At 44.0% G+C, this 13,066-nt stretch overlaps 1 long non-coding RNA gene across 1 annotated transcript in view; it reads right to left on the minus strand.

Annotated features, from left to right (window-relative positions):
* Positions 1–1,434: 1,434 nt before the first annotated feature.
* LOC310700245 overlaps positions 1,435–13,066 on the minus strand; it is a 55,894-nt gene continuing 44,262 nt past the window's right edge. Inside the window, exons 3-4 of the long non-coding RNA XR_014522527.1 lie at positions 3,487–5,362; positions 1,435–2,042 (exon numbers count right to left, since the gene is read on the minus strand). This is a non-coding gene — a long non-coding RNA (uncharacterized lncRNA). The remainder of the gene's footprint in view (positions 2,043–3,486; positions 5,363–13,066) is intronic.

The following is a 13,066-nucleotide window of genomic DNA, read 5'->3' on the forward strand; positions in this document are numbered from 1 at the left end:
AGTAGGAGAGACGTTGCCTGAAGCGGGGGGCAGAATCCCCTCCATCACCTACTGGCTATTCCCCAGGACCAGAAGGAGCTTGAAGAGGCTGGCACAGCAACAATTTCCAAGTAGAAGCCGCAGCTTGCTCCTGCTTGTGCTGTCAAACAAAGGTACTTAAGTTTGGGTGTAGGCGTGGCCACACCAATGTTCCAACAGACCAGCTCAGAGCACAAGCTTGTCAGGAATGAGCCAGCTCTAAGTGAAGGTTTGCAGCTAACTGCAGAAAGCAGCCAGGAACAGAGAGGCTGCTTTGATGTTAGTCAGACAGGGGAGAGCCGGCAGCTGCATAATCCGGCACCTCCTGACCTGACATGCAAGCTGATAAGACAGTAGTGGAGAGCAGGCTAGAATGCAGTTAAAACTCACGAGAAGCACAAATAGGCGGGAAAGAGTTAAGAGACAGCCTCTTGGAGAATGGAGAAGAGGCAGGAGCTGACCCACTAAGTCCGAGGAGTCGGCGAATGGGAGGACTGCAAGATAGGAAGCAAAACAAAAGGCATAAGAAGCAAAAGTTCAATATCTTCTGTAGATACTGGAAGGAGGCTTCAGAAGGATCATCTTGAGTAATGGTGCTGGAGGCTTTGTTAGAGCCGTCCGGAGCTATCTGTTTGTTTTGCAATAAATCCACCTTTTTAATTAACTATGCTTACTGTGTTATCAAGGACGCGGGTGGCGCTGTGGGTTAAACCACAGAGCCTAGGACTTGCTGACCAGAAGGTCAGAGGGTTCAAATTCCTGCGACAGGGTGAGCTCCTGTTGCTCAGTCCCTGCTCCTGCCAACCTAGCAGTTCAAAAGCACATCAAAGTGCAAGTAGATAAATAGGTACCGCTCCGGCAGGAAGGTAAACGGTGTTTCCGTGCGCTGTTCTGGTTCGCCAGAAGCGGCTTAGTCATGCTGGCCACATGACCCAGAAGCTGTATGCCAGCTCCCTCGGCCAATAAAGCGAGATGAGCGCCGCAACCCCAGAGTCATCCGCGACTGGACCTAATGGTCAGGGGTCCTTTACCTTTATTAGTGTGTTATCAAGATGGGAACCTGGACTCCTGACAAAGCCCAAGGAGGGGTGCCTGCTGCTTAGTCACCAGAAGTGTGTGTGTGCACCTCAGAGGCTATTGTAAGTTTGTGCTTTGTCAATAAAGAATTAAGCTACTGGTTGTTTGTCATCCTTGGGCTGGTTGTGCTTAGGACATCCCTACAAGCCATCCCACATTGTTGAGGAGAACAATGCACGGCCCTGCAGAGAGGCTTGGATGGTGCAGTGCCAGTGGTTCTGTGGCAGGAGGTGAGGAATAGGGAATGCTCCATGTATTTTTTTAAAAGAAACTCATTCATTTATTTCCATTTCTGCATGACTTCCTATTAAACTTCTCAGAGTGATTTAACAACAATAACATTGAGAATAAAAACATATAAAACATTTTCACAGACAAAACATTTCATATACAGAAGAATTCAAATCCCCACAAACACACACAAAACCCCCACCACCCCATGACCGCTTGTCAACTTATTTTATGATCAAAGGCAATCTGGGGTTTCAAGTGACCGGGGTTCAACAATTCTTTGTTGAAAGAATGCACAACAGGGCCTTACATAGGATTAGTGAGGTGAAGAGACCACAATTTAACCAACTGTACATGAAATCAACAAATGCCCTGCAGATATGTAAGACTTTCCCCTCTTGATTTCTGCACTCCATGTCCAAACCACGTTTCAGCACAAATGCAAGAAGAGAGGAGGAGGGGTTAGTCAAAATCAATGGAAATTCTAAACATTAATCTTGAGCAAATTAGGAAAGGATTAGCTTTCGTAATCTGTCATTCTTAGATAGCCCTATAGATGTTTTGTTGGCGAGTTTCAAAGTTGCAAACCATTCACACACACACACATAAAATTAAGAATAATTAAGACCGAGTGGGTAGACAGACAGTCAACTGTACTCATATATGAGGCTGACAATTGCTGTATAGATTCCTGGTTTGAGCTGTTTAACCAGCACCTGGAAAGAAGAAAAAAGGAAGAACTGTGAGGAACCATATACTGGCTTCCCAGACCTACATCCACTGAAAGAACAACAGTGCCTCTCCTGCCACTCTCTCACATATGGACCATTAGACAGCTATTAAGCAAAGCAAGGTAATGCTACCCTTTGGAGACTCCTGCCAATCAACAGCAGGGTTGTGGAGCATGTGCCCCTCCAGATATTGTCCCATTAGCCCCAGCCAGCATGGTCAATGGCCAGGGATGATGGGAGTTGTAGTCCAACAGCATCTGGTTCCCTGCCCCAATTTCCAGCTTCATTAACTTATCACATACAATATCTTTTGTATTAAAGCCTACTCTTATGCTCATACTAACATTAATATTCAGTTCAGAGATTATGCCAACATTTTTCCTCAGGTAAACATATAGGGGGGAAATGAAAGCGTTGGAAAGTTTTATTAGCAGGTACAGGAAGGCGCTGAAACCTGAAATCCTTCACTCGCTTGCTGTATGTAACTCCCTTTGACCTCCATAGAGCTTATATCTGAGGATCAGGCTCTAATCTTCTGGCCATAGATCTTTCTTGAACATTTCACATGAATTTTGCATCATGACCTGATGTGTTTCATCCCCAGTCAGCCTCCACATGCAACTGTACAATTGCATATTAAGCACTGGGGGGGGGGGGAGAGAGGTTCATTTACTGGGCTCATTAGAGTCAGGAAATTCCGGAATGACACATCACCATTGTTGTTTTTTAAAAAGATTTTTTTTAAAAAATGAAATAATTATTTCTAATTGAGAAATCTCATGCTGGCTCCGGAAACACATGAGCCCAGACAAGAGGATGCAATTGTATTTCCTGCTTATACCGAATCTGAGTTTGCAATGCCATGCTTACCTGGGAGTAAGCCAACCTGGAAACAATGAGACTTAACTTCGGAATAAGCATGTACAGGATCATGCTGCTAGCCTTTAAACTACCCAAGCAGGCCAGCCACAGTCATAGACCATAGATGATCATAGAATCATAGACGGAAGGGGCAATCAATTTACCATAGACATTTCAACCCAGATTCTTCTTTCCCTTGTGTTCCTTATTTATTAAAGGCGCCACACCCTCCCCATTACCCTTGACTGAAGAAGTCTTCAAACACACCTCCATCTTCTGTCACCTTGACATCTCTTAATGCCTTTGTCTGAAGGCTCCTTGAGCCCCTTATCTCCAGCCATTACCAATTACACAGTGCAACTGTTAACCCTCTCGCAGGGGCAAAAAAGAAAAAACCGAAGCCATTCTTCTAAAATGTGACTGTTCCTCTGTCCTATCAGTTGTCACCTTGCCCTATTGAAGGTTCCTCCTCCTAATCTGTGATCTAAACCAACCTGACACCACCCTTTTGGGTCCTTTCCCTTCGACTTTACAACTTGCTATTGTTATTTATGACTTAACTAGCTACCTCTGGGCTTCACGGCCCTCCTTGTCAATTGCCGTGGGATGCTGTTGATATAGGAAGTGTGCTACGCAAGACCGGTCTTATTCCGTGCAATAGTGCCTCCATCTCTTTAGGGGTATGTGCTAAAGGTTTAAGAAGAAGAGGAGGTTAACTGTGGGCTTAACCTTTCTAAGCCCCTCTGCCTTCCTGAAGACAAAGACCGCAAGCTCCAAACATGCATTGCCTTCTCTGTGCATTTGTTTCAGGAGCGGGCCGTGTTAAGCAAAGGTACGCCAGTCGATAATAAACCTGCTCCACAGTGTCATTTGTGGGTGATTTGAAGAAAAACAGACCATGTAATCAGGTCTAAGGGGGTCTATAATACCAGCAGACGCTAGTGCTGTCAGCTATAGAAAATAATTAGAATGTTATCCCTGTGGCAAGTTGAATGTAAATACATCTAAAATACAACATAATGACATTCTCCTCTGTAAGCCAGGGGATCTGCTTCAAATAAAAGGGCCATTAACACAACAATTAAAGCCAAGGGGGCTGGTTAGGCCGGGAGCCCTCAGCCTGGTGCAGGGTGAGGCAAGCGAGCATGGGGTGTAAATCTTTTGCCATTGCAGCCAGGAATGTGACTATTAGCCCTCTTGTGACCTGAGGGCTTCCCAATAATGCATCTGCTCTCTGTCAGGGCCAGGATTTCGTAACATCTTTCTGCAGTGTGCAAAGGCAAGGGACTTTTCCACAAAGCGGTGCTAAGCGAGGATGGGTCACGGGTGTGGCCACCTCAATGGGGCTCAGCACGAAACAGTTCTCACCCCACCCCAGGCCTAGAGAAGTATTTAAGCACATGCTTTTAACTAAGTAACCTAGTTGATACAACCAGGGGGTTTCTCTTTAGCTTAAACTGAAGCATGTATTTCATTGTTCCGGGGAGCCAATACATTGCTAGAACTTCCCAAGAAATATTTGTCAAGCAGTATTCCAGAGTACAGCTTCCCAACAGGAAGGGTATCTGAAATAGTCTTGTAGTGGGAGAATTGCATGATTCCACCCTGCCCAGCTGCTAATTGGCTATGATCTCTGAACCGCAGTTCTCCTCCTTTTGCAAAATAAAAATAATAATGAAAGCCTAGCTAATATTTATTTTCTGTATTTAAACATTCATATTCCACCTTTCATTCAATGGAATAGGATGGTTGTAAGACTGAATGAAACAAAAAGGGCGGGGGGGTCATTAGTTGTTGTGTTTAATGGGGAAGGATCAGGAGATCTGGAACACAGAAGAAAAATCTCATTGCTCAGGACCTCTGGGTCACCCCCTAGAATTCAGTCCTCAAGGAAGTGGAGACCATGGTCCATGGAAAAGGGCACTGCGTTATTGTAGTCTTGTGAAGGGTAAACTACAGTTCCCAGGAGTCTTGGTGGGGGGAGCCATGTGCTTTAAATGTGTGGTGTGTATGCAACTATAGTGTCTTCACAAGGATGTAAAATGGGAGATTGACTAAGGTCATTTAACATTTAATTGATATTTTATATTGCTGGACTTATCCATTGCTCACTGCAAAAAAATATCTCTCAGTTACTGTACTTACAAAGAGATTAAGCACCAAAAAAGGCATAACATAAAACAGATGTGTGAAACCACTGGCCCTCTATATGTTGCTGAACTACAACTCCCACCATCCCTAGACATATAACCAAAACAATACATTTCAATAAAACCATTTCAATAACCGTCAACAGGCCCAGCAGAAGCCAACAAAAAGCTTCAGCAGCAAAAAAAAGAACTTCAGCAGCATCTCGGTCCCATCTGGATTAAGCTTCATCCTATTGGCCTTCATCCAGTCCATTATCACAACCAGGCACCAGTTCAGCACATCCACTGCCTCACCTGCAGAAGATGAAAAGGAGAAAAAGAGCTATGTGTGTTCAGCATACTGATGAAAGTGTGCTCCAAAACTGTATGACCCCACGCAGTGGTTTCATGTAGCTGTTAACAGAATGAAGGACAAGACCAACCACTGCAGTATCCCAAACCAGAGAACCCACAGGGCAGAGCAATATCTTCAAGCACCACCTTCTGGAGCCAACCACCCAAGTAGGAGCAGAAACAACACAACACACAGTGCCCTCACACTCTCCCGTGTCTTTCTCCTGACAAAGGTCACCGTAAAGGGCAACCAAGGCAGTTTCTGTATCCAAAGTAGGCCTAAATCCAGATTGAAATGGATCTAGAAAATCAGATGTTTCGGACTACAGCTCCTCCAGGAAATCCTCCAGATAATTTGGACTACAACTGCCACCATCCCTTACTATTGGAAACATTGACTACCCTGAAGTACATTATTAAGCTCAATTGAACCTGGTCATGTTTACCTTTCTCTGGTGAACAAAACAATTCCCCCATCTCTCTACAGTATTAGAAAAAGGGGTAACAACCTTCAGAATAATGTTTCTTCCCCTCCCCTCTCATATTTGGCAAGATAGGCTGTCATCCATATTTAGGGCACTGGGTTTAGGTGTTTCAGAAGAGTAAAGTCGAATTGAGGTGAATCATCATCATTGAATGCAAGCATGAAGGCTGACCATGGCCTCTGGCTTGCTCCGATCCAGGAGTGGGGGCCTCCAGATTTTGTTCCATTCCAACTCCCATCAGCCCCAGGCACTATGGCCAATGGTCAGGGGTGATGGGGGTTATAGTTTAGCAGCACCTGAAAGTTCCCCACTCCTGCTTTAGCTGAACCTCTGAATAGGATCTTACCCATAACTGGAGCTCTGAAGAGAACCAATGCACAGTCTGTAGCCAGAAAGAGCCAATACACATAGCTTATACACAGGTTGATTCTGTTCAGAGGTTCAGATAAAGACGCAGAGGTTGGAGGTGAAGTGGTGGGCACAATTCCCCCCCCCCCCATGTTCAACATAGGTGAATTGGTTGTAGGAAGTGAGCTACAACCAATCCTTATTGTTATCTCTGTCCATTGCTATCCTTATTGTTATCTCTGTCCAAGCCCCTGGAACAAACAGCAAGTCAGTGCTTCATTTGCATTCCATGCAAAATGCCTAAGGGGAAAGAAATTAGGACACGGATTGACAGGCCGACGACATGAAGAATACTATAAAGCAAACAAAGGCATACAGTGACTCTTGTTCTGCAAGAAAATATTTCCTAAAAATAAAATACACGGGCCATTGAAGAACCCAGTGGCCTCTCCACTAAAGCACCACTGTATAATAATAAACAGGAAATCTCCTGTGCTGCTCAGCCAAGCAAAGGGGGAGCGGGGGAATCTGAAAACGACTACCAATGGAAGAATGTTTCCAAAAGAAAACTAAAGTGTCTTCACTTTTCAACATGGGTTATGGATCTTTCTTCCTTTCTCACAGCCGCGAATCCCATCTGGTTCCTGTTTCTATTTGTCAGATCTCCCAGAAACCTCCAAAACTCATGGGCAGCAGCTCAGCCTTCCCCCAGGCGTGGCAGACTCCTTTCCAAAGCAACTCATGGAATGGCATTTATTTCCAGGTGGGCATGCTTGGAAGTAAGAGGGCAGGAGATGCCTGGAAGTGTCTCACATTTATTCCCCCTTTATTTCCCTCTGCTGTCTGAAGATGAGACTCTTAAAATATCCTCAACCTGTTGCTCTTGCACAGCCAACACCCATTTCCATCTGGTCATATTCAGCAACCAAGAATTTGGAATGGACTCTAAGGATGCTGCTGGCTTCCAACTCCTGAGCAGTCAGATGCATGGTGTGCCAACTCCCATGCTGCATTTTCAGACACACAGACCCTTAAAACCTGCCATTTCCTTCCATTCATCTTGTCCGCTACTAATTGATCCCAGTGTAAAGGGTCTTAGGTTCAATTCCCTGCACTTCAACTTAAAAGAAGCTCTGTTAAGGCTGTGAAAGGACCTCTGTTTGAGTCCTAGAAGAGCTATTGCCAGTCAGAGTAAGCAATACTGGACTATATAGACAAATAGTCTGACTCAGTAAATGCTTTTACCTATAACTGAGGGGAGCTTGGCATGTCAGATCATCCCAAATAACATGACTTGGAATTAACAGGACATAAAAAAACCAACCCCCTTCATGGATCACTGCCTTGCCATGGCGAAGGGGCTTGAATAACTCAGAGAAGCTATGAGCTATGCCGTGCAGGGCCACCCAAGATGGACAGGTCATAGTGGAGAGTTTTGACCAAACGTGATCCACCTGGAGCAGGAACCGGCAAGCCACTCCAGTATCCCCGCCAAGAAAACTCCATGGACAAAGGCAACAGGCATATAAAAGTTATGACGCTGGAAGATGAGCCCCTCAGGTCGGAAGGCGTCCAACATGCTACTGAGGAAGAGTGGAGGACAAGTACAAGTAGATTCAGAGCTGATGAAGCGGCTGGGCCAAAGCCGAAAGGACGCTCAGTTGCGGATATGCCTGGAAGTGAAAGGAAAGTCCAGTGCTGTAAAGAAAAATACTGCATAGGAACCTGGAATGTAAGAACTATGAACCTTGGTAAGTTGGATGTGGTCAAAAATGAGATGGCAAGAATAAATATTGACATCTTGGGCATTAGTGAACTAAAATGGATGGGAATGGGCGAATTCAGTTCGGATGACTATCATATCTACTACTGTGGGCAAGAATCCCGTAAAAGAAATGGCGTGGCCTTCATAGTCAACAAAAGAGTGGCGAAAGCTGTACTGGGATGCAATCTCAAAAATGATAGAATGATCTCGATACGAATCCAAGGCAAACCTTTTAACATCACAGTAATCCAAGTTTATGCACCAACCACTGGTGCTGAAGAAACTGAAACTGACCAGTTCTATGAAGACTTACAACACCTTATAGAAATGACACCAAAGAAGGATGTTCTTCTCATTATAGGGGATTGGAATGCTAAAGTGATAAAAGGAAAAGTCAAGAGATAAAAGGAACAACTGGCAAGTTTGGCCTTGGAGTTCAAAATGAAGCAGGGCAAAAGCTAATAGAGTTCTGCCAAGAGAACAAGCTGGTCATCACAAACACTCTCTTCCAACAACACAAGAGACGACTTTACACATGGACATCACCAGATGGGCAGCATCGAAATCAGATTGATTATATTCTCTGCAGCCAAAGATGGAGAAGCTCTATACAGTCAGCAAAAACAAGACCTGGAGCTGACTGTGGCTCAGATCATCAGCTTCTTATAGCAAAATTCAAGCTTGGGTAGTGGATCTATGTCAAATCCCTTATGAATACACAGTGGAAGTGAGGAACAGGTTTAAGGATTTAGAGTTGGTGGACAGAGTGCCTGAAGAACTATGGATGGAGGCTCGTAACATTATACAGGAGGCAGCAACCAAAACCATCCCAATGAAAAGGAAATGCAAGAAAGCAAAGTGGCTGTCAAACGAGGCCTTACAAATAGCGGGAGAGAGAAGGCAAGCAAAGTGCGAGGGAGATAGTGAAAGATACAGGAAATTGAATGCAGATTTCCAAAGAATAGCAAGGAGAGACAAGAAGGCCTTTTTAAACGAGCAATGCAAAGAAATAGAGAAAAACAATAGAATGGGGAAAACCAGAGATTTGTTCAAGAAAATTGGAGATATGAAAGGAACATTTCGTACAAAGATTACCATAATAAAAGACAAAAGTGGAAAGGACCTAACAGAAGCAGAAGACATCAAGAAGAGGTGGCAAGAATACACAGAGGAATTATACCAGAAAGATATGGATGTCTCATACGCCCCAGATAGTGTGGTTGCTGACCTTGAGCCAGACATACTGGAGAGTGAAGTCAAATGGGCCTTAGAAAGTACTGCTAATAACAAGGCCAGTGGAAGTGATGATATTCCAGCTGAGCTATTTAAAATTTTAAACGATGATGCTGTTAAGGTGCTACACTCAATAGGCCAGCAAATTTGGAAAACTCAGCAGTGGCCAGAGGATTGGAGAAGATCAGTCTACATCCCATTCCCAAAGAAGGGAAGTGCCAAAGAATGCTCCAACTACCGCACAATTGCATTCATTTCACATGCTAGCAAGGTTATGCTTAAAATTATACAAGGCAGGCTTAAGCAGTATATGGAACAAGAACTCCCAGCAGTGCAAGCTGGATTTCGAAGGGGCAGAGGAACCATAGACCAAATTGCAAACATGCGCTGGATTATGGAGAAAGCTAGAGAGTTCCAGAAAGACATCTACTTCTGCTTCATTGACTATGCAAAAGCCTTTGACTGTGTCGACCACAGCAAACTATGGCAAGTTCTTAAAGAAATGGAGGTGCCTGATCATCTCATCTGTCTCCTGAGAAATCTCTATGTGGGACAAGAAGCTACAGTTAGAACTGGATATGGAACAACTGATTGGTTCAAAATTGGGAAAGGAGTACGGCAAGGCTGTATATTGTCTCCCTTCTTATTTAACTTATATGCAGAATTCATCATGCGAAAGGCTGGACTGGATTAAGATCGCCAGAAGAAATATCAACAACCTCAGATATGCAGATGACACAACCTTGATGGCAGAAAGTGAGGAGGAATTAAAGAACCTTTTAATGAGGGTGAAAGAGGAGAGCGCAAAATACGGTCTGAAGCTCAACATCAAAAAAATGAAGATCATGGCCACTGGTCCCATCACCTCCTGGCAAATAGAAGGGGAAGAAATGGAGGCAGTGAGAGATTTTACTTTCTTGGGCTCCATGATCACTGCAGATGGTGATAGCAGTCATGAAATTAAAAGACGCCTGCTCCTTGGGAGAAAGGCGATGGCAAACCTAGACAGCATATTAAAAAGCAGAGACATCACCTTGCCAACAAAGGTCCGTATAGTTAAAGCCATGGTTTTCCCAGTAGTAATGTATGGAAGTGAGAGTTGATCGCCGAAGAAGGCTGATCGCCGAAGAATTTATGCTTTTGAATTATGGTGCTGGAGGAGACTCTTGAGAGTCCCATGGACTGCAAGAAGATCAAATGCATCCATTCTTAAGGAAATTAGCCCTGGGTGCTCACTGGAAGGACAGTTCGTGAAGCTGAGGCTCCAATACTTTGGCCACCTCATGAGAAGAGAAGACTCCCTGGAAAAGACCCTGATGTTGGGAAAGATGGAGGGCACAAGGAGAAGGGGATGACAGAGGACGAGATGGTTGGACAGTGTTCTTGAAGCGACAAACATGAGTCTGACCAAGCTGCGGGAGGCAGTGGAAGACAGGGGTGCCTGGCGTGCTCTGGTCCATGGGGTCACGAAGAGTCGGACACGACTAAACGACTAAACAACAAAAAACCAACAGTTTTTCTCTGGTGCAACTTTCCTTCCAATATGCTTTTATTAATGACTTTTATGACCTCGTGCAATAAATCACTTCATCAATAAGGAATAAACACCCTTCATATTCTATTTACAAATAAATCCCTCTTGCACTATGCTTTAGTTCAGCAACTGTATTGAAGTGTGCTCTAGGTCTGCATTTTGTTTCCTGCTATTTAGATTTTGAGCATTTTTTGTGGTTCCCAGACGAAAATACCGGGAAGCAAAGCATACTGAGACATCCTAAGGGATTCTGGCTTTTTCCATTGGGGGGAGAATGCAGGAAAACATGACTGGGTACCCAAAGAAGTAGCAGGCTGCCAGCTACAGGCACAAAGAGAGGGAGGGAGAGCAAGGGAATGCAAGGCAGAAAAGAAAACTGGTGACCAAGAGTTAGTTGGGTCCTCCACATTTAAAGGGGAAAGTCCGTTCTGTTCTCTTTGTCTGCTGCACACCATATCTTCAGAATGATATTAGAAGCAAGATATTCACAGGAAAAATCCTGCCCTGCAAAGCTTTGGTCAAAACAGTGTGCTAAAAGATGTGTGCAATTTATATCTACTTAGTAACAAAGTGGATTCTCCACCTCACACTTGCCAATGGAACATAATAATATTATGCAAAGGAGACCCTTCTTATCCCCTAGATTATAGTAACCTATATTTCATACGTTGTAATAAAGAAGAAAAGGAAGAAGAAGAAGAAGAAGAAGAAGAAGAAGAAGAAGAAGAAGAAGAAGAAGACTGTACGATCTCTGCAACTAGAATTCTTAAGGCCATTAGGGAATACTTTGCAGGTATATTAGGCAATGAGCACCACAAGCTTTTGATGGAGACTGATACAGTAAGATGGATACGTTTAGGACATTGGAATGGAACTTACAGAAGACATCAGGAAGTGGCTATAAATCAGTCCAGCACAGTCACAGAATAGCATCAGTTCATGGGGGAATAAGGAAAGATAGCTCTGAAAGGGGGCTATGCTGGGACAATGGAATCAGGAAGGACCTCATGTAACCACAGCAAGAGGATTATAGAAGCTACCTTATGCTGACTCAGACCTGTCATTGGCTCTGGCGCCACCTACTGTTGGCCTCCCTGCCTTCTCCCCACCAGCCCCAATGGGCACTAACCACCATTGACAACAACACTAGGTAGAAGGAAGCTTCCTAGGTCCCTAAAACCAGTTTAGGGAAGTGCTCATGTCCTTAACCCGAATTACTTCAACAGCTTCATTCTCATCCGTGCTAGAACTGTGTGGAGAGGTTTGGCTCAGACTTGTTGAGGTTCTCGCTTCTTAGGGCATTCCCCCCACCCACCCAATCCTTCCTATGAAACCGGGGAGAGTCCCTTCCCTGCAATTAACAAGCTCCAGATAGAACTTTCTCATCAGAATTCTCCCTTGTCAGCATTCTTTTTAATTAGTACATTTTCCATTTTCTGTGAGAATCTATTATGAGAACCAATTCGGCACGGGGACCAGTTTTGTGGGGGCTTTGTACTTAAAGGAGATGATCTGTCACTAGAACCCCTTTTAAAGTGCCACGTGGCTCTTCATCTCTGAAACGCATCTGTACAATCTAAAGCTTTACTTTTAAAAAATCAAACACATACATTGATGGAGAGAGTCACAGTTGTTCTTATCTGGCAGGCTAATTATGTAGAGGGTTTTTTTTAAGTGACTGAATACACACACACACACTATAGCATGACTTCCTTATCAACTATATAATGTTTCAAATGAAGCCGAGACTTGCATATTCTGGGTATTATGCTAACTATGGAAGTTTGAACACACAGCACAACCAATGAACTTTGCTTTCTCCACAGTCATTCTATACCATTATATTTCAGAATGGCTACGTGAAGGCAAGAGGCATAAAAAAAGAGGAACTGACACATTACATGCAAGGATAGTGTCACACATATTAAATAGCTGCTAAATTCCTATAAAATCCAAGGGTTAATCCACACAGATCTGATAATTGTACTAGAACCCTGGCAGGAGGAAATACAAAATGTTACTTAATACATTCGCAGCTTTCCAACTATGCTAGGAATATTGCTTTTTTAAATTGCTGGCAATTCTCAAATTTCAGGCTACATAAATGCTAGCTTGTGTATCCCATTTCTCTTATGTAAAGAGAGAGAAAGAGAAATAAAAGATGCTCAGCTTTGATAGTGCTTCTCACCTGTCGGGAGAAGTGAGAGTTTCTCGATCCACGGAGAGCAGACAGTCACGGCTGCCGAGGAGGCAAAAGTCTATTTCAAGGGAAGCCAAAGTGGGGCCTTCCAGATGTTGCT

The sequence above is a fragment of the Podarcis liolepis genome (assembly GCF_965112155.1).
Source record: "Podarcis liolepis genome assembly, chromosome: 2".
NCBI classification, from domain to species: Eukaryota; Metazoa; Chordata; class Lepidosauria; order Squamata; family Lacertidae; genus Podarcis; species Podarcis liolepis.